Source organism: Pongo pygmaeus, chromosome 17 (assembly GCF_028885625.2).
Source record: "Pongo pygmaeus isolate AG05252 chromosome 17, NHGRI_mPonPyg2-v2.0_pri, whole genome shotgun sequence".
Classification (NCBI taxonomy): domain Eukaryota; kingdom Metazoa; phylum Chordata; class Mammalia; order Primates; family Hominidae; genus Pongo; species Pongo pygmaeus.
The window spans coordinates 83,904,194-83,924,773 of record NC_072390.2 but is presented as its reverse complement, the minus strand read 5'-3'; the positions used below and the strand labels follow the sequence as shown (position 1 = coordinate 83,924,773).

Here is a 20,580-nt window from a genome sequence, read left to right as displayed (position 1 = left end):
ATAAATGTAATCTTTCACCTAATGCCTTCACAATCCTAAATTCACTAAGGGAGGAAAGGAAAGATTGTATGACACACTCTCAAAACTATTTCCAAATGAAAATGAGTCTAAAGTTGCTACAGGTTTTTCTTCATGGAACTATTGCCTCTTTACCTGTGTTATATTTCCAAATGTTTACTGCAGCTTAGAAACATATGCTCCCGAGTCAGTGACTAAAAATCTCACTTTTATTTTTGGAAACTTTAACTCTACAAATTTGAAACAGACACTATGATAAGATATATTTATAAATATATCAGTGAGCATATGTTTTTTTTCTCAATATTAAGGACACCTTTTTCTTTAGCTACTAAAAAACTTCTATCAAAATTTTAACATCAAATATTTTAATATATTTATGACACACAACAGCAATTCTTTTAGGAAATATCATTAAATATAAATCAACTCAGATAATATTTAAGTATGTAATAATGTTAACAATCCTTTGCAAAGCTATGACTACAATTAAATGGCCTTGAGCACAACCTCCAATACAATATCTAGTTTTCCGTTTTACAATCAAGGTCTCAAGCTCACACTCAATCTCCATTGAGCATCTACAATTAGTCAGGGCACTGGGGATGGAGTACTAGTTATACAAAATGCCTTCTATAGAATATATTCTTAGAATGCAACCTAGATCTGTACAAAAATAAAACCTCAAGGTCAGTGACCAAATCTTTGCATTTCAACTATCCTCATCTGTTTTCGTGTATGGCAAAAAGATACTCCTTCAGTAAAGCCTACTTAATGATTGTATGATTCTAAACTAGTAGGCAGTATGTTTATAAAATGATAGCATAGTAACCATCATGTATACATGGAACAAAAAAATACTCGTTGTTATGAAATAAACTATAATTTTTATATCATTGAAAAAAAGAAGAAGAAAATGAATGTTATCCCAGATACTAGTTCTACTTTGAGAAGAAGTAATGTCTTTAAGGTTTGGATATATGAAGAAAAACATGTTAACAAATAAGTTCTATTCTTTTTTACTGTGAATATACTGTATTTTACACTATTACAATGTGAATTTTATATATGCTTTTCACCCATTGAAATGAAACTTATACAATGCCTTTATTTGATAATAACTTGGTCATTCCATAGTTTTAAGAGTATTTGGCTGCTGAGTGTTCGTTGATATCACGTATCAAAAAGAAACAGAGGAAAGTCAGTGCATCCCCAGTGTTATTCCTGGCCACCTCACACATCTCATTTGCGAATAGGTAATATTCAATGCAAATCAGTGATGACATTTTCTCTGAGAATGCAAAAGATACCTTCTCTAAGTAGATTTAAGAGACAGAAAAGCATAAGTGTTGAATCTGAGGGCCGCTAATTTAAATGTAAAAATTACCACTTATTTTCAGCGTCAGTCTCTTCTCTCAATTCCCAAAGGAAAAGTGTGGCCCAACTGATAGAACGGTGATTCGTCTGGATTTATAGAATATTGGAATGGATCTTTGGACTATTGTCTCACGACCTCCTCCCTGCACCCTAAAATCCCAATGTCTACTTCAAACCATTCTGCTTGACTTCTGCCAGATTCACATTCTTAGAATACCAGCACAACATAGTGGAAATAGCTCTGGGGCCAGAAAGACATTATTTGAAATTCTGGTTCCCTCACTTTCTTTATCTGTGGCTTTAAGCAAATCATTGAACATTTCTGAACATCAGGTTCCTTCAAGTGCAAAATGAAAATAACGTGTAAACTAATGTTCATTTTCTTGCAGAGCTATCAAAATTGTGGATATGTATGTAAGTCATCTTGCACGCAGAAAATGCTATTATGTGTTGGCAAAATGATGATGATGATGATGATGGTAAAGATGATGAAAAGAGGCACAGATACTCCACCTCTTTTCAGAAACTTGCAATTGTCCCCTTTGCATGATATGTAAAGGCCAAATTTTTCTGTGTGCAATGTTAAGATGCTCTATCAATTTTTCCTGCTCTATGTATTGAGTACAATGTCTGATACTCACAAAGGTATATTTTTTTCTCCTCCAATCAGATAAATTACTCACCATTCTTTTATGCTATATGCTAATTCGTGTTCAAAACCCTTTTTGCCAATTACTTCTTCAAAGTAGAGTATTCCTCTTGCTTTCAGCACCTATCCAAGTTCTACTAGTTTTTCAAGACTCAGTTCAAGAAGTTGAACTTTTCTTTAAAGCCTCTGGCATCTCTTTAGGACTGACATACCTGCTAAAAAGGGAATTTCTGAATATTTTGGCATTATGGCAGAATTCAATTGGTCTTGTAACATCAGCCTAAGAGATATGATGACCTGAGATCATTTCTTGTATTTTAAGAATTACAGCCATTGTTTTGTGGCTCTAATAATTAGATAAAACACTCATAAATTATTTTGAAGCCAAGCCCACAGTGAGGCCCAGAAACAATGTCCCAGTGATCAAGCAATTATTGAATCCAATCATAACATATGAAGGATGCAAAAGAGAGACAATGAAATGATCTATGATTTCATAAGAACATATGATATTTTGGAAAATAAAGCAATTCACATAAAGCATTTTTCTGAATATATTCAAATAGGTCACACAAACCTACACAGATATTGTATCACTAACTTATAAATACTTCCTTCTAATTTATTGCTTTCATTAAAATATGAAATAGAATTCAAGAATATTTACTGGATATATAAAAATATTTATTGACAATAACATATTTTACTAACAACAGAATATTTACTCAAAAGTTGTAATAACACCATTTCCCACGAAAATGATTAGCAAAAACACATTCACATTATTTTAGAAAACAGAAAAACTGGTATTGATGTAAATAAGAGTATCAATAAATATTTTATATATTTTGGTCCTATGTTACTGACATATTTCTAATTATATTTTTTGAAGAATCTTTCTTATATTTATATTTAATAAATGTACTCACTTGACATTCAACTGATAATTTATCTTTGCAGAAAACATAAGCAAATGCTTCCCAAAGGTTTCCAGAGATTTTTTTTCAGTTTTATAATTTATTTCTATATAGCTAAGCATTATTTTTTATTATGCACAGGATTTTATTATTTTATTCTGTATCCCTGTCTCCTCCACACTATACAGGTAACATGCAAAGAAATCAATATTCGTGCTAAGTTTGAAATATACTTTCCATTAACGAATACAAGAATTCAGCATGAAGACTCAACAATTGAAAAGAATTCAAGGTACATGAGGCATAGATAGGAGGGTTTCCATAACAATTTTACTTTTTTACTGTAAGAATATAGATTACTTCAAACACAATGACTAATTCACATTCATTTGGAACAATGAAACAAAATTTTAATATCAACATATACTATTACTGTCTAAATGTAGAGTCGAAATTCTTACCTGAGTTTTGCTTAGTATACAGTTATTTTTTAAAGACAGGAAATGTATGACAAATTGTCAGGATAATAACACTCACAGTGGAAAAATGAAAGGGGAAAGGAAGGAATCACTTTAAAAAGAAACTCCAAATCCTTCTGCTTCCCAGCTCTACAGTAGTTTTGCTCTGCATCTTGTAAGCAACTGTCTTTGCTCCGAGAACAACACATGCTCTGCCTCAGCAGGAAAATATAAAAATTAAATAGAAAACCACAAGGTTATTAAACACTCTTACCCTCTGGGCTTGCTGGGCTGCTCCAGTGTCTCAGTTGCAGCCATATGTGTAAACAACAGAATTTCCTGCATCCTTTTCTCATCTGTACAGTTCTGGAGTCCTAGCCAACAGGATTATTTCCAGCATTAAGGGCACTCCACACGAACTCAAAAAAGATTCCCATTGGTTGTGAAGTTTTATTGAAACCACTACCACAACCCCCTCTTTGGATCACCATTGAGCCAATCAAAATAAAATCATTTTTAATGTTCCCTAAGTATGGTTATCCAAAGCTTTCCATACAATCATTTGAAACCTCTACTGTGGATGAAAAAGAAAAAGACACCCATGCCTTCATCCACAAGTGTACTTCATGTTTAATCACAACAGTATAACTTGTAATAATAATAGAAAAAACTAAAATAGCAAAGCAAAAAAAAAAAAAAGCCTAGAAAGTACCTATCTGAAAAATATTTAAAGGAAATTATACTGCAGATTACAGGAACAATATAAAATATTCATCCAATCTGATTTGCATTAGATTGCACAAAAGCAAAATAAATCATATTTAATAAAAGATTTGAGTATACAAATCATGAAACAAGAACTGTATGTCAAAACCCTTGATCGTGGTCATATTGGCAGGAATTGTGAGCTGTAGTCCCCAGGGTGCCCAGTGAAAGCTCTCTGGCCCCTTTCCCTGGGGAAAAAGAATATGAAGTAGCTTTCTAGTGACATGACTCAGCTGTCAGGAAGTGTTCTGATGGGGGTTGTGGGGGGAGGCGAGAGACCACATAAAAAAGAGCTTCTCTGGTCGAAACTAGCAGCAAAAAATGTCCAAAGTAAAAAAGAAAAAGTCAAAAGGTAACAGGATCGACTTGCTCCTTATAAGTAGCAAAAAAACAACATTTGAAATTTAGGCAATAAATGTCTTCAAATTATTTTATTTTTCACCATTCCCTAATTTGTAGGCTTATTACGGTGTTTTCATCTATCTCTACTTAACATTCTTTTCCCCCTTACTTTCTGATGCAATGGAAAAGGTGGCTATCTTCCTGTATAAAGCCAATTGACCCATTCGAGCTAAACTTAATCATGATTCTCTCTCCTCTATCTTTGAGCTTTCCCTCTTGTCTGGATTTTCCCCACATGATGTTAAATACCATACATTCTTTAGTCAATTTCATGTATGCCAATGAACTTTACTTTCAATTCAGTCATTTTCACTTTCAGGTACCATTCCTTCTTGTCATGGCTAAATGATTGAAAGTTCTCCAGCCAAGAATTTTATTTAGTCTTGCATCCACCTGATTTTAATTCATCAAAGTGACAATACACACACACACACACACACACACACACACATGCATGCACATAAATATTCTATTTATTTTTAATTTTTCCAACTCACCTTAATCCTTCTAGTTGACATCTACACAGCCTTTCATACTGTTCACAACCCTGCCCACATGAAGACATCTCTTGTCTTGGCACAACACTCTCCTGGTTTTCCTCTTGACCTCTTTTGCTGGCTCTCCTTGCCCTCTTTGATGATGCTTCATCCTCCATCTATCCTTTGGTGTATGTCATGTATGTTCTTAGATAAATCTACATATAAATGTGTATATTCTCTCTCTGGATAATGCCACCCATCCTCATAGTTTCAATTACCATCTTTCTTTTTAGATGACTCCCAAATATCTACTTTTAGACCCAATGACTGTCTGAATTTCCAATACTCATATTCATCAGCCCACTATACCCCTCAACTAGAAAATGACACAGATATGGCATCAGCTTGTCTAAACTGAAATCATCATCTCTCCATGAGCCTGCTGTGTTATCTGTATAAATGTCAACCCAGTTTTACAGTTGCCCAAAGAAAAATCCTGGAAGTCATCCTTGACTCCTTCTATTCTATATCAAATCTAGCACTAGTTCCTTTTGATTGTACTTCAATAATTTGCCCAGTCTTCTTTTCTCACTGCCACTACTCTGGTTCAGACAACCATCATGATCTTTCTAGATCACTGCAGTGTCTCTCTGTCTCTTAAATTGTCTCTCTTCTCCCAGCCTTCTCCTGCTCCATCTTTAAAAAGATACAGTAGTCTATTTCCGGTACTTATGCACTTGAAGTCCCTGAAGGTTTTTAAATCTTTTTGTCAACTCCCTTCTTCGTAATACACTGGCTTTTCCTGGCTTCTAAACCACAACTTTTTTGGATTATGGTTTCATCTTTCTGACCATGTCATATTTTTATCTCCTCTTTTATTACTTTTCTCTCCTTTCAATGGTGGAACACCTTCAAGAGGCCATCACTGGTCCTATTCTTATTTCACATTTCTGTCTAGGGGAGCACATCTGTTTTTGAGGCTTCTTTTGCCACACGTATTTGGTGAGTTGAATTGTGTCCTCTAAGAAGATATATTGAAATCCTAACTTCCTGTACCTATGAAGATGATTATTTGGAAATATCATCTTTGAAGATGTAATCAGGTTACACTGAGGCCACACTGGGTGAGGGGGGACCATATTCCAAGGACTTGTATCCTCATAAGAAGAGGGAAATTTAGACAAAACGCACAGGGGAGAATGTCATGGGAGAGAGAGAGACAGCAATTGGAGTGATAGGTCTACAAACCAAGGATTGCCAACAATCACCAGAATTAAGAAGAGTCAAAAAAGGGTTCTCCCCTAGGGCTTTCAAAAGAGTATGGCAGACTGACATCTTGATTTTGGACTTCTGTCCTTCAGAACTATGAGATCTATTGTTTTAAGCCACAAACTTGTGGTATTTGTTACAGCAGCCCTAGTAAACTAATAGACATATAATTCTGAAATACATAGGGTCTTTCCTTAATAGTTTCTAAAGCTTCAGATCTGTATTTCCAAAGTCTAATGAAATATTCACTAGGAGCTGTTTAAATCTTTCAATAATCTCCAATCATCAAAGCTCTTATATTTCTTCCAAAGACTCTACTGTATCTTGTAATCTCAATCTTAAATAAATAAACTACCACCTATCCAGTCTCTCAATCTAGAAACCTCTTTGCTATTCCTAAGTTCTTACTCTTCTTCACCATTCAAATTTAATAACCCATCTTTACATTAAAACCTGAAACCTCTCTCTTCACTTTATCTCTTTCTGTATCTTTGCATTTGTTTTTGTCTTACCACAGCATTTTTTTTTTTTTTTTTTTTTTTACTGGCAAGTTTACAAATTAATGACCAGTAAAATCTGACTATATGTGGAGGGCACTGTCTTCACTTGCAGCTTTCTCATGTGAAGGCTCTTTTTGCCCCACACAGGCCACATCCATTAGGGTCAGAAAACGGAGAAGGTGTCCGACTTCATCCTTATTGCCAAGTCTGGCTCACAAATTATTTGTTCATTGATAGCATGGGACCTCTCAGAATCAAAAACAAAGTTATCTATGGTCTCCATCCTAGTTTCAAAGGGTACATCGACGCCATGGTTATAATACCCCTGTGCACACACACCTCCATTATCCTAACACTCCATATCATATAACAATCACTTGGGGACATATGAAAAAGAGACGAGAAAAATTCAGCCGTGAGGTTTCCAAAATTTGTTGGCAAGTTTATAATGTCTTGAGGTACTCAGCACACATCAATGAAGGCTATTTTTTTTTAGTGAATTCCAGTTTCATTCTATATGTTACATCCACCCTGTGGGTTCTGATATTTACCTACGCAGTATCCTTTCTCCCTTTCCTCCCTACAAAACAATTTTTTATTTTTGTTTGGAGCAACAATGTGGTCATTTTTTTTGAAGCCTACCTTACCAAGCCTCCCATACAAATATATTTGGCTGTGTGGTGCAGTTTTGCCAATGAAACATAAGTGGAAACCTAATGGGTTTAGAAAACTTTTGTATTTCTAATGCCAGCCTGTTGACTTCTTTCTCCTTTTTCATTCCTTGAACAAGACAAGGAGGCTGGAGATGGGGAAGCTGTTCTTAAATGATAATAAGCTCGTGAAGTCAAGATTCAGATGCAAGCCACACATTAAGAACAGCAGAAAAACTCTGAGTTTTAATCAACCTCATGAGAGATTTCAGTGATGGGAGGAAAAGAGAACTTAATCTGGTGAAACCACTGTCATCAGGTTTCTCCTATGTCCTTATTTATTAGATTGGGAGCTAGAGGCCAATGGAAAATTGTAATAGTATCTAGCTGGAGAAACAATGGGGAATAAATATTAATCAAAACTGATTTACTCTAGATTCTTATCACCTAACTGGGAGGTCCAGAAGAAATCATGAAATTGAAAACTCCTATAGCAACCTTTACCCAATATTACATCTATCTCTCATCATCTCTGTGGGGCAGTTCCTGATTCCCATAGAAATAGTTAACGCTACAGCTAAAGCTATACTGGTGGATTTATTTACCTCTCTGTTTTCTCAAAAAGCTATGAATTTCTTAAGAAGATAATGTTGTATTTATATTTTAATATTTTGCAAAAAACAAAGCAAATAAATTAATGAGTAAGACCACAAAGCTGACAGCTGGTTGGTAGCAGAGCTAAGACATATCTTGGTCTCATCATTTAATGAAACAGTAAATGGATAAATGGATGGATAGATGGATAGATGGATGGATGGATGGATAGATGGATAGATGGATGGATGGATAGATGGATGGATGGATGGATGGATGTTCTACGAACATAATGAAGAAAATAAAAATAACGTCTCAGAATCGGACATGTTATAGAGAAAGCAAATTAGAAAGATATACTATCAAAATATTGAATAAGTATACAGTGATTTTAAATTCTTCTAACATTGTTTTTTATTCTACTTTTATAAATTGAAAGAATTAATAGTACTAACATTAGATACATATATGCCTGTCATTGACAAACTTTTTAAAAAAATAGAAATACCAATGAAGTCAGACAGATAATTTTCTGTGGACCTTAGTAACTATTTGAATTCAGCTGTAGTTTAAAAATCTTAACTGCTACAATTTTAATGACTTAACAATATTTGTAAAATTACTCTAAAACAACATGTTACAATGTCAGCAACTGAAAATTTTTTGTAAGGAAGCCAATTTTGGTTTTGATTGAAATGTACTAGGTGATTTGAAATCATAGATTACAACCGTGCATGAACTCACAGAGTGCAGCTGTGATGTTCCAAATGCACTCTTCATTAATCAGGAGAGACCAGCTGGGCAGCCAGCAGATCTTATTAAACTAACCTGTGTGTGCCCATCATGTAAGTCCAAATGACAATAAGTGAATCTTATTGCATCATTATAGAAAATATTATTTTCTTCCCTCCTGCTATTTTAAAAATAGGAATAATTGTCTCTCAATGTCCAAATTTTCTTTATAAACAGAATATGCACTTTTATGAAAATGTCTAAGCTATGACACAAAACTAACTATATTTATATTTTGTCAACTAAAGGAAAAGTTAAGAAAACTATTTAAGAAAAATAAATCTAATCTACAATATCTAACATGCAGAAAAAAGAAGAGATCTTGATGTCAGACAGACCTGAGTTCAAGCATTGGTTGTGTATTCTCAAAGAGTTACATCTCTAAGCCACGGTTCATGTATGTGTAAAAAAGATGTAACCTGTAGAAAGATTCTGACAGTTAAGAAATAATGGATGTAAAGTGCTAAAACAGTACATCACAAACAACTGAATGAATTAAAGGAATGGATTAAAGCTATCATTAGCAATAGTTGCTTTTAAAAGTAGTTATGTTGACCTAACTACAACATCTACAAAATAATCTAAAATCAAATTTTTATATTGTAAATATGAACATTAAGTAACTTCAGGCATGTCCCAGTCTGATGGTATAACTTACGTTACTACCTCTCAACCTGGTAGCTTTATGGTTGTGGTCTTGTTTTGGCACCCACTACTTAGGCTCTGACCAAAGCAGTTAGACACATTACTTAAGCTTCTAATAAAAACTGTGAAATTATCTTTGTGAGACTGAAAATTTTAGGACATTTCCTTGGGAATATCTAATTATTAAGAGGTGGCCTAGAAATAAATATTTGCTTTTTAAATCATTAGATATAGCTGATAAAATTAGGATTAAAAATATAGTCATTAGGTTTTAATTGAGCTCATATCAGCAGTAAATGGTTAACTGTTCTTTCCTTGGTTAATAATAGTAGGATGTACGCAGCTACTTGGAATGATTTCTCCAACTCAGCACTGTGGACCTTTGGACCAGATAATGCTTTTTATGCGAGGCTGTCCTGTGCAGCAGCCGCCACCTACTAGTTACCAGTAGCACATCTAGTTGTGCAAACCAAAAATGTTACCAGACATTGCCAAATGTTCCCTGAGAGGCAAAATCTCTATCAGTTGAGATACACTGTTTATAGTGATGGAGTAGTGAAAAGATGAGGCTACGATTTAGCTCTGCTACTCAGCAGCTGTCAGCTGTGTGGTCTTAGGCAAAGTTGACTCCATTATTCCAAGTCTCATTTTTATTTTTCATATATAAATATATATATGAATATATGAGAGAAAATATATATATAGTCAGGAAATTAGACTAGATAATTTTGAAAGTTTAGCTTACTAAAACATTAGGTGCTTTAAAATCTCTCTCTCCCTCTCATACACACACACACACACATACACACACTCTATTTACAGATTTCAAACACAGTCATCTATGTAGTCTGTACGCATTAGGATATCAAACACATAAGGAATAAAAAAAAAGCATTGTTACAAAACCCATTTTTGTTTGCAGGAAGCAGTCTTATAGTGTATAATTAATTTTTCTGAGTGACTTCTACTCCAGGATTACCACATACACAGAAAGAACAAATGCTTCACCTTAATACATCTAAATCAATAAGGCTAAGCACTGCTTTTTTTCTCAAAAGAACTCAACGTCCACTATACTGATGAAAAGTGCTTTTACTGATCAGGAACTATATTAAATTGCAATTCAACTTGACCTCACTAAGGAAAGAGTGTCTACAACTTAACAAAAACAACATTGATTAAGAAAACATATCTCATTTCTGAATCTGTAAACTCGAACTATTTGGGCAGCCCTTGCTAAATAATCTCTTTCAAGACAGAACTAATCCTCCTCAATGCATAATTGTCCTGAATAATGTTAATAAATATTCTTGGCAGCAATATTGAACCACCACTTGCTAAGGCATATGGATTAATTTTCTTTACATAGTATGAGTTTTATTTTACTCTCTTGAAAGTTTTTTGTTTTTTGCTAATCTCTCCTTTTGATTTCTTAGGACAAAACATTACCCACACTCTGTGAAATTCAAAAAATGTCATTTCCTTATATCATAAGAGATTGTCATTTTTGACCATAAATTGCAGCTATAAACAAAACACAACAAAAGTTACCAAAACAGTAACGCTTATAGCATAATCTATGGCTTTAAAGACAATGTGAACCAAGTCCTAAAAGATCTAGGTTTGTTCTTGATCCTAACATGTTGCTTATGTTAGACCACATATTTTACTGAAGGAGATTTTGGGAATTAAAAGTGTATATATGTAGAAAATTATTATTTTTCTTATATTACAAGGATCTATATAAATAATGATTGAGTGGTAAAACATATTCTTTAATAAAAACAATATTGCATTTATTCTAAGGTATGAATTTCTAAAGTATTATATTTAATTAGTCATGACATTAACCAGGTTTGATGGCTGGTATGGTTTGAATCTGTGTCCCCACTCAAATTTCATGTCAAATTGTAATCCCCAATGTTGGAGGTGAGGTTTGGTGGGAGGTGATTGGATCATGGGGTTGGATCTTTCATGAGTGGTTTACAACCATCCCCTTGGTGCTGTTCTCATGATAAGAATTCTCGTGAGATCTGGTTGTTTAAAAGTGTGTGTCACTTCCCTCTCTCTCTTCCTCCTGCTCCCACCATGTGAGATGCCTCACTCACCCTTTGCCTTCTGCCATGACTGGAAGCTTTTCTGAGCACCGCCCCCCACAAAACAGAAGCTGCCATGCTTCCTGCACAGTCTGCAGAACTATGAGTCAATTAACGTCTTTTCTTTATAAATTACCCAGTCCCAGGCATTTCTTTACAGCAATGCCAGAATGTACTAATACAACGGCTCTTAACAAATATTGAATGTCTAGAGCATATGTGAGGTAAGCCAGTGCAGCTTAAGGATTTAAAAAATTCATATAAATGAAACAGAAAAATGTCATGATTGAAAAAAGCACTATTAGAATTGTTATACAATTTCCTTTTGAGAAAGAGTAAAACATGGAGTTTAGTCTTGAGTATCAACTGTTAAACCTAAGGCAATTATACTCAAAAACACTCATAAATGTTATCAGCAGACTTTAATTTAATAGGCTCCATATAGTATATTTCCTCTCCTATTTCCTATAGCATAAAAGTATTGCTCCTGTTTTAAAAATAAGCCTCTAACAATGGTGAAATCAAGAAAGAGTGATTTACATCTTCTGATGTAAATCAGACAAGACATTTTGGGGACTTTCTAAACACCAAAAATATATGGGAACTGATGACAGGGACATCTAAGCATGGGAAACTACATCACCCAATATCTGAAAGAGAAGGCTGTCAACAAGGTAAAAGTCAGTCTTCCAAAAGTATCTGGTAGAAAATCTAAGTGCAGTGTAAACTCAAACCAATGAGGTATAAACCATCAGGATTATCAATGCATTGCCTGCCTGACCACAGGGCTTGGGACATTTTCTCTCTGCTCACACACACAGCAGCTGCTTGGACGGCAGAGTCTAATGCTGGAAGAAGTGACATTTAAATGAAGTAGATCATCTCTCTGGGGAGGCTTCCTAGCATGAGCACAAGGGACAGGGAGAGACACATCACAAAGTTTTAGGAAACTTCAAGACTACAACAAGCACTAAAAAATAAAGGAAAGAGGTTGTCCACTCCTAGTGAAACACACTTAAGAAATCTACTCAAACATAAGACTTCCTTACGTTTAGATTATGGACATCTAGAACCTGATTACCTTCTCTCCACCCACATATCACAGTGGGAAATCTGACTGAAAACAGGAGCCTTCCCAGGCCAGGACTGCTGGATAAATAAGCGAACCAATCGCACCAACCTCCACTGGATACCAATTACCTCACCTGCAAAACAAGGCCAGTAAGTTGTTGAAAAGATGATTGTGAATCTGCAAAAGAGAATCTCTAGCCTGGCAGATAGTAAGCACTCATTAAATGTAAATGGCAGGTATAATAACAATAGTAACAATAATAATAATAATGGCATACATTCAATTACACTAAAAACGAATGGCCTCACATACCGTTAAATTTTTGTTTTTGTTTGGTGCTAATTAATCAATCCTGTGATTAAAATATGGCCTTTGTCTTTTAGAAACAATGTTGAATATTTTTACTGTATTATGAAACATGATTAGCACAACACCACAAACATGAAAAATGAATATTATTTTCATTCTAAACAGTTTCAAGCAAATTTCCCTGAAGATTTCATTTAGTTTTGGTTAATCAATGCTGATTAAGTCAAATCTTTTATTTCCAACTACTGGAAATTAGAGAGTGAAGACAGTGTCTCCGAACTGTAGGAGGATAATGCACCCCTGATCCAGATCAAAAAAAGCTGAGAATATCAAAACTCTGATGTCAAAGCAGAGGACACGCAAAAATATCCATTCAGATGAAAAAGAAATATGCAGTGCAATTAGCTAATTAAATAAAGTACTAATATTTCCATGGCATACTTTCCTATACACAAACATAGCTTGTATTGACTTCAAAAACCTTTGAGAGAGAAGAGGAAAAGGAATAAATCATTACATTTATATATATGTGTGTGTATATATATGTGTGTGTGTGTGTGTGTGTGTTTGAAAGGTGATTTTATTTCATTATATTCCTACACAACAAGGACAAAGAGGTGTATATGTTGATTTTCCTCATGAACTCTAAAATGCACCAAATAAGTAAAAATATAAACTTTTGGGTGATAAGCTGAATAAAAATACATAATTTAATCCAAATCCTAGAAGTACAAAAATGAAAATTTGGACCTATAAACATTATTAACCATCTTTCCAAGAAAATTCAATGATGATAATGTATTTGATAGGATAGTAAAAGAACAAGACTGCTATTGCTTCTTCAAAGAGAAATTGTATTCCTATTCATTGAAATCAGAAAATTTCACTTTCTGGTTAAATGATAGAAATTATTTACACAATATAGCTACCATAAAAGTAGCTTCAGTATTTACATTCTTTGTCTAATTCTAGAAACCCCCAAAAATACCTCAATGACTGTTATTCTAGTTATACCTCTTAGATCTTAAAAATTGAAATTAAAACATTTTCTCACTTTAACTAAAATAATCTACAAAGGCTCAGCAATACATGTTATTATAAAAAAAATTTTAAATAGCTATAACCCAATCTTTCTGTCTTCTATTTATTCCACAAATCATTATACAAGCCAAATCCAGATAAGCTCTAGACCATTTTTAAAATAACAAAATAATAATATTTTGATGGCATATCATCAAAATTAACCTAAGAAATTATTTATCACATTGGCTTTCAAATGTTTTTAAAGTAATGGAGAACTTTTGTTTAAGAGTTAAACTATATATTACACAGAAGTCATGGATGTCAAAAGTGAAACTTCTCCCATTAATTCTTGGAGGACAGCCTGGATACCTGCCCACTTGGAAACTCTCTTCACATCTAATTTCCTCCAACAATGGCCCTTGGAGGTCATCCATGGAATCCCCAGACTCTAAGGAGCACTTTGGAAAATAACTAATGTAATAAAATTATTGTTTTACAGATAAAGAATCTTGAATTCAGCCAAAAAATTCTATATCCAAATTTCTTTCTGTCCACCCACTCATTCTTCTCTTATTAATTTTCTGAGAACTTAAATGTGTTCTTGTTTAAAATTAATACATATTACATAAGTCATAGATGTTTCTTTTCAATAAATCAGAAAATATAAATACGCACAAAGAAGACTACCACTCATAGCCTCCATAATCAGCTAAGTAATGGAGGCATTTTGTTTTGTACTTTTCATGATGTTGTTAGCCAATTACTACAGATGATACATACAAAAACAGATAAGTTATGCTTATCTATGCTTAATTAGTTGCAAGATGAACTAATCAGAATGTGTTTTTATGTATCCCTAAAACTTTAACAGATATGATAGTGTTTTTTCCATCAGAGTTTGTAGACTATGGTCTTAATAAGCCCTCTAAATATTCTACTCACTTCTGGCTTGTCTGGTGTGATTATAATTATGTCATTGTTCTGACACTGATTTCGTTCTCCTCAGACTGTATTATGACAGAAGGATAGGAAAGTTGACACAGACTTGTGACTAGACTGCCTTCCAGGTGAATGCAAAATGTTTCTGATCCAAGTAACATCAGCCAAAATGGTAGAGTAGGGAACTCTGGGGCCCAGAAACACAGAAAGACTTGTTAAAACTGTCAGATTTAACAAGAAACCTGTCAGAAACCTCAGCATCATTAGTCATTAGGAAATGTGAATCAAAGCAACAAGGAGATACTATCTTATTTCCACTGGGATAGCTAAGATTATAAAAACATAACAAATGATTTTTAAAATGATTGAAAACAAATTAAAAATATATTTCATGACATGAAAATCATGAAATTCACATTACAGTGCCTGTGAATAAACTTATGGAAGCAAAAAAAAAAAACAGTGTTGATGAAAATGTGGAGGTGAAATCCTTACATATTGATGGGAGGAATGCAAAATGGTGCAGCTGCTTTGGAAAATTGTCTGGCAGTTCCCCAAAATTAAAATTGTACTGAAATAAACACCTACATTCACACAAACACTTGTACACAAATGTTTATAGCAGCATTATTCATAATGGCCAAAAGTAGAAACAACCCTTTCACTGAGGAATGGACAAAGAAATCATGGCACATAAAGTCAATAGAATATAATTCAGCAATAAAAAGCAATAAAGTACTGATGCATGCTAAAACATTGAGAAAGCTAGGAAACATTACGATAAGTAAAAGAAGTCAGTGAAAAAAAACAACATATTGTATAATTCATTTATACAGAATGTGCAGAATCTGCAAATAAATAAGGATAGAAAGTAGATAATTGTTTGCCTACAGTTGAGGATAGCAAGAAATCAGGAGTGACTGCTGATGCACACAGGGTTTCTTTCTTAATTTTATTTTATCTTGGTTGATAAAAGTGTTCTAAAACTGACTGTGATGATGGTGGCACAATTTTGTGAATATACTAAAACTATTGAACTGTACATTTTAAATAGGTGGAATGTATGGCATGTGAATTACAGCTCAATACAATTGTTTTCTTTTTAAAAAATCAACCCATGTGTGAGGCAGCAAGCTTGCCTAAGCTATCAGAGCTCCTTATAATCAATAGCAAGGCTCTGTAGAATCAATAATGTAACTCATCTCTACAGTCACCTATATTTTTAGATTTTTTCCTTTCCTCACTGCATGATTTTCTGCTTCTCTACTTTAATGGTCTCCAAACATTTTTGATTATGCAACAATCATCAAATTATATTCCGTAAGAACCCATAACATAAATAAATGTACTTAATTTATTTATAAATATAATGACATACTGTTGTGCTAATATGTGATGTACATTATTGAATTGTTATGAAAATACAAAAGAAAGGTGAGATTTTAAAATATAAGTGAATCTTTATTATTTTCTTCATACTTTTCAATTGCCTTAAGCAATCTTATACTAAGCAATCATTGTGCTATGCTTAAGCAATCTTTGACCTTAGACTATGTGGCCTTAAGCAACACAGTACAAGGAAAAGATATAATCCCCAGCATCTATGCTACTAGGTTTCCTATTGGCCTACTTCCTTATAGTTCTCTCCTGATGAGGACTATACATCTCATAATTTCCTGCTGCACTGTCAGCTCACACACACATAAAAACGCAAACACATGTGTGTGCACATAAATTTCCTGCCAGAGTAAATTTTGGGCAGTTTTATTTTTTGTTTATCAAGCTACTGGGAGATGAGGGCAAGGTATTTGGGAACATCTGTCAACCTCGTAGAAAAAAGGATGGCTGTCCAGTTCTCTGGATAGTGTGTGTCATTAAACAGGAATGCATAACGAACCTTCTTATTATTATTCAGAATAACCTCTATCCAAATTTAGAATAAGTCAGGTTCCTTTTTCATATACCCACCCTATTTACCTTTTAAGAGTCTTCACTTCAAAATTCTGGTACTAGGTTTTCACAGTTTTTTTTTTTTTTTTTTTCTGGTTTTCTTCCTTTTCATCATTGTAGACTATAACTAGAAATCACTTTGACCAGAAGTCATCACTGTTCTTGATGGTTCTGCTTCCCCAAGTCTGAATTCCTTCAAAGCAGTTCCCATGCCCTGTTCACCTTTTTATCCCCAGTTCCCAGCACATTAGCTTGATAAGCATTTGTTTTTCAATAAATGCTCTTTGAATAAGCATATGATTTATTCAATCAGTTATGCATGTGGGATTTGGGAATTTTTTAACATAAACATATTTCAGTTAACTGAGTGACTTTAGGGAAAGTTTCTCAATTCACTGTGACTTAGTCTTTGCTTGTTTACTACTTATTTAAAAAAAAAAAAAAAGATTTGACCTGATGACATCCAAAATCCTGTTTATCTCTGAATCAGCAATATCTGCTGAGATGGCAAACTAAAACCGGGTACATCTCACATAAAATAGTGTTGCAGCTACTCAATTATAAATGTAATAGCATCAAAGCTAAAAGAAAGGATTTCTGGCAATCAAACTTATACAGAAATGGTAGAAATCAAATATGAATTCCTAAAGAGTAAATTAGTTGATGAAAAAGAAATGGCAAATCTTAGAAAAAGATGGATGGTGTTGTTTTTGGAAAATTAAGAAAGTTCCTTTGCTGGCAGAGAGATTTTGAACTCAGTAACCAGTAACTTTTGCCGTTAATTGAAAGAAACATACTAGGACAGTCTGGAATATGAAGAGGGAAAACGTTGACTCTCTTCTAGAGTCCCAAGTACATCAGACGGTCATAAAGTTGTTCTGCTGTTAGATTGTAGGTGCTAGTCTTGGGTCATGTCTCCCATTTCCTTGCCTGAAAGTGTTACCTCACTTGTTAAACTTATGGATCAGTGGTTTAACGAATACCCTTATGCAAGCTCTATAGTTTCTGAACTAATTTCGAATCTAGTACCTGTAACCTATCAGCAAGTAATGAGAATCTTCCTTTAAAAATCGAAGAAAATTTCCCATTTGATTCATTGCAATATACTTGTCAACCCTGAATCTCTTCTCTCCCTTGAAAAGCAATTGCAATCACTGTATCTGACATATTTAGGAAACTGTTCTTAGTTATTTCTGTTTATTTGTTTATTTACTTCCAGGCAAGACTCTCTTCGAGTTACTCTTTAATCTGCTTAATTTGAGGCACCTGATATAGTAATTCCTTTACTTGAATAGCTTATCATTTATACCAATTTAAAATTCCATATACCATAAAATAGTTTCTTTTTCTACAAGCACAGAGATCTAAATACCCCCTTTAACCCATACCAACAAAAAGATTTTAAGCAGCTAGAATAAAAGGAGAAATGACATTTTGTTGATCTGTAAGGAAACTAAGAATTATTAGGCCCAACATGAAGTGAAAGTTAGAAATCAAGGAGAAAAAGAGTGCTAAAGTCAACTTTCATTGTGAAGGTATTTGCCTAAAATTGGTAACTTTGACTCCCATTTTGAGGACTTCTCAGGGCCTAAGAGAGAGGAGAGAAAGCCTAGAAACTGACAATGTGGGACTCCAACAGCATAGACCCTCATATAAAAGTGGAAATCCAAAATAACTATAACTTGAGAGTAAAAGTCAATGATCAATTCACCTACTGAGAAGAAAGATACAGCAAAGACATAGGCACATCTTGAGCTTGTATTGAGTGTTGAAGGGAGAAATAGTCCTTTAAAACATGGAAACACAAGCTGAACCTGTTACGAGTTTGCAGCTCTACTTCATGCTACCTGCTTAATCAACAAGTTCTCAGCAAAATTATTTTTAAATGGTTTTGAGTTGAAAATTTCCCCACGGAACTGATGGAAATAAATTCAACCAAGATCACAAATATTTCCTATAGGTAAAATTCCAAGGAAAATTATCTGCACAGCCAAACACACACAGACACACAATATATAAGTACCATAAAGGATGTAAGGAGTGAAATTCGGGAAAAAAATGGTAATACAATAAAAACTACAAAAAGTTTATGTATTAGAATTATTTGAGACTAACCAGAAATAATTATTTTCAACGTGTATCAATAAGTCTTTTTTTTTATCTTTAAAGTTCAGGGGTACATATGCAGGTTTGTTTCATAGGTAAACTTGGGTCATAGGGTTTTTTTTGTACAGATTATTTCATTACCCAGGTATTAAGCCTATTACCCATTAGTTATTTTTCTTGACCCTCTCCCTCCTCCCACTCTCCCCCCTCCGACAGGCCATGGTGTGGGTTGTTCCCTTATGTTCATGTGTTTTCATCATTTAGCTCCCACTTATAAGTGAGAACACGCGAGATTTTGTTTTTTGTTCCTGAGTTAGTTTGCTAAGGATAATGACCTCCAGCTGCATCCGTGTCTTTGCAAAGAACATGATCTCATTCATTTTTGTGGCTGCATGGTATTCCGTGGTGTATATGTATCACATTTTCTCTATTCCGTTTTCTATTCATGGACATTTAGGTTGATTCTGTGTCTTTGTTATTGTGAAGAGTGCTACAAGGAACACTCACATGCATGTGTCTTTATAATAGAACAATAATTCTTAAAAATATAGCAAAGTGAAGAAATTATGAAAAATGTCCAAGTAGTTTTTAAATAAATAGGAATTCTAAATATAAAAACTAAATGATTGAAATTTTCAAAATTAATTGGAAATGGTTAATAAGCAGATTATACCCAACTGAGGTGACAATTAGTGAACTTAAAAATATAAGCCAAAGAAAAACCCAGAATACACTCCACAGATAAAAGAGACGGAAACTATGAAACAGAGGTTAAGAAATGTACAGGACAATGTGGAAATATACAACAGTCATCTAATCATAATGCCCAAAAATGGACACAGAGAACAGAGAGAAGAAATAATCAAAGATATATTGCAGTAGAATTAGAGTAACATCACTCTGCATATCATGAATTAATAAAGAATCCAGGGTCCGGGCTTTGTGGCTCACGCCTGTAATCCCAGCACTTGGGGAGGTCAAGGCAGGCAGAACACGAGGTCAGGAGATTGAGACCATCTTGGCCAACATGGTGAAACCCCATCTCTACTAAAAATACAAAAATTAGCTGGGCGTGGTGGCGGGTGCCTGTAGTCCCACCTACTCAGGAGGCTGAGGCAGGAGAATCACTTGAACCCAGGAGGGAGAGGTTGCAGTGAGCCGAGGTCGCACCACTGCACTCCAGCCTGCCAACAGAGCAAGACTCCATCAAAAAAAAAAAAAAAAAAAACAGGAGTTATCGATGCCTACCAGCATCACATAAGGAAAGCAATCTATTTTTTACATTTCCTGATGGAAGTACCAGCATTTCCTGTGTAGTATTCTTGCCAAGAAAACCTAAATGAGATTAAACCTCTAAATCTATCATTTCATGTATAAGAAATATAGAGAAGAGGAAAAAATTAAATTCCATACTTGGTTATAACAATAAATAAATGTCAAGGGAAAAGAGACAAAATACCTATCAAGAAAACACAATGTATAGATCTTATCTAAATCAAACACTAACTAAACAACTTAAAATGACCTTATATAATAAAAGGAATTTCTCACTATCTAGCAAAATTAAATA

General features: G+C 34.1%; 1 protein-coding gene across 21 annotated transcripts in view; it reads right to left on the bottom strand.

The window, feature by feature from the left end:
- CCDC102B (coiled-coil domain containing 102B) overlaps positions 1-20,580 on the bottom strand; it is a 372,905-nt gene that overhangs the window by 292,043 nt on the left and 60,282 nt on the right. For 6 of the 21 annotated variants that reach the window (XR_010124192.1, XR_010124194.1, XM_054460438.2 and 3 more), the window contains exon 1: positions 3,694-3,795. The exons of 5 other annotated variants lie outside the window; for them this stretch is intronic. The gene's annotated coding sequence lies outside the window, so the exon portion shown is untranslated. Of the gene's footprint in view, positions 1-3,422; positions 3,662-3,693; positions 3,796-12,692; positions 12,817-20,580 lie in introns of those variants that run through there. 10 more of the 21 variants (XR_010124191.1, XR_010124193.1, XM_063653814.1 and 7 more) reach the window with 6 other exon arrangements.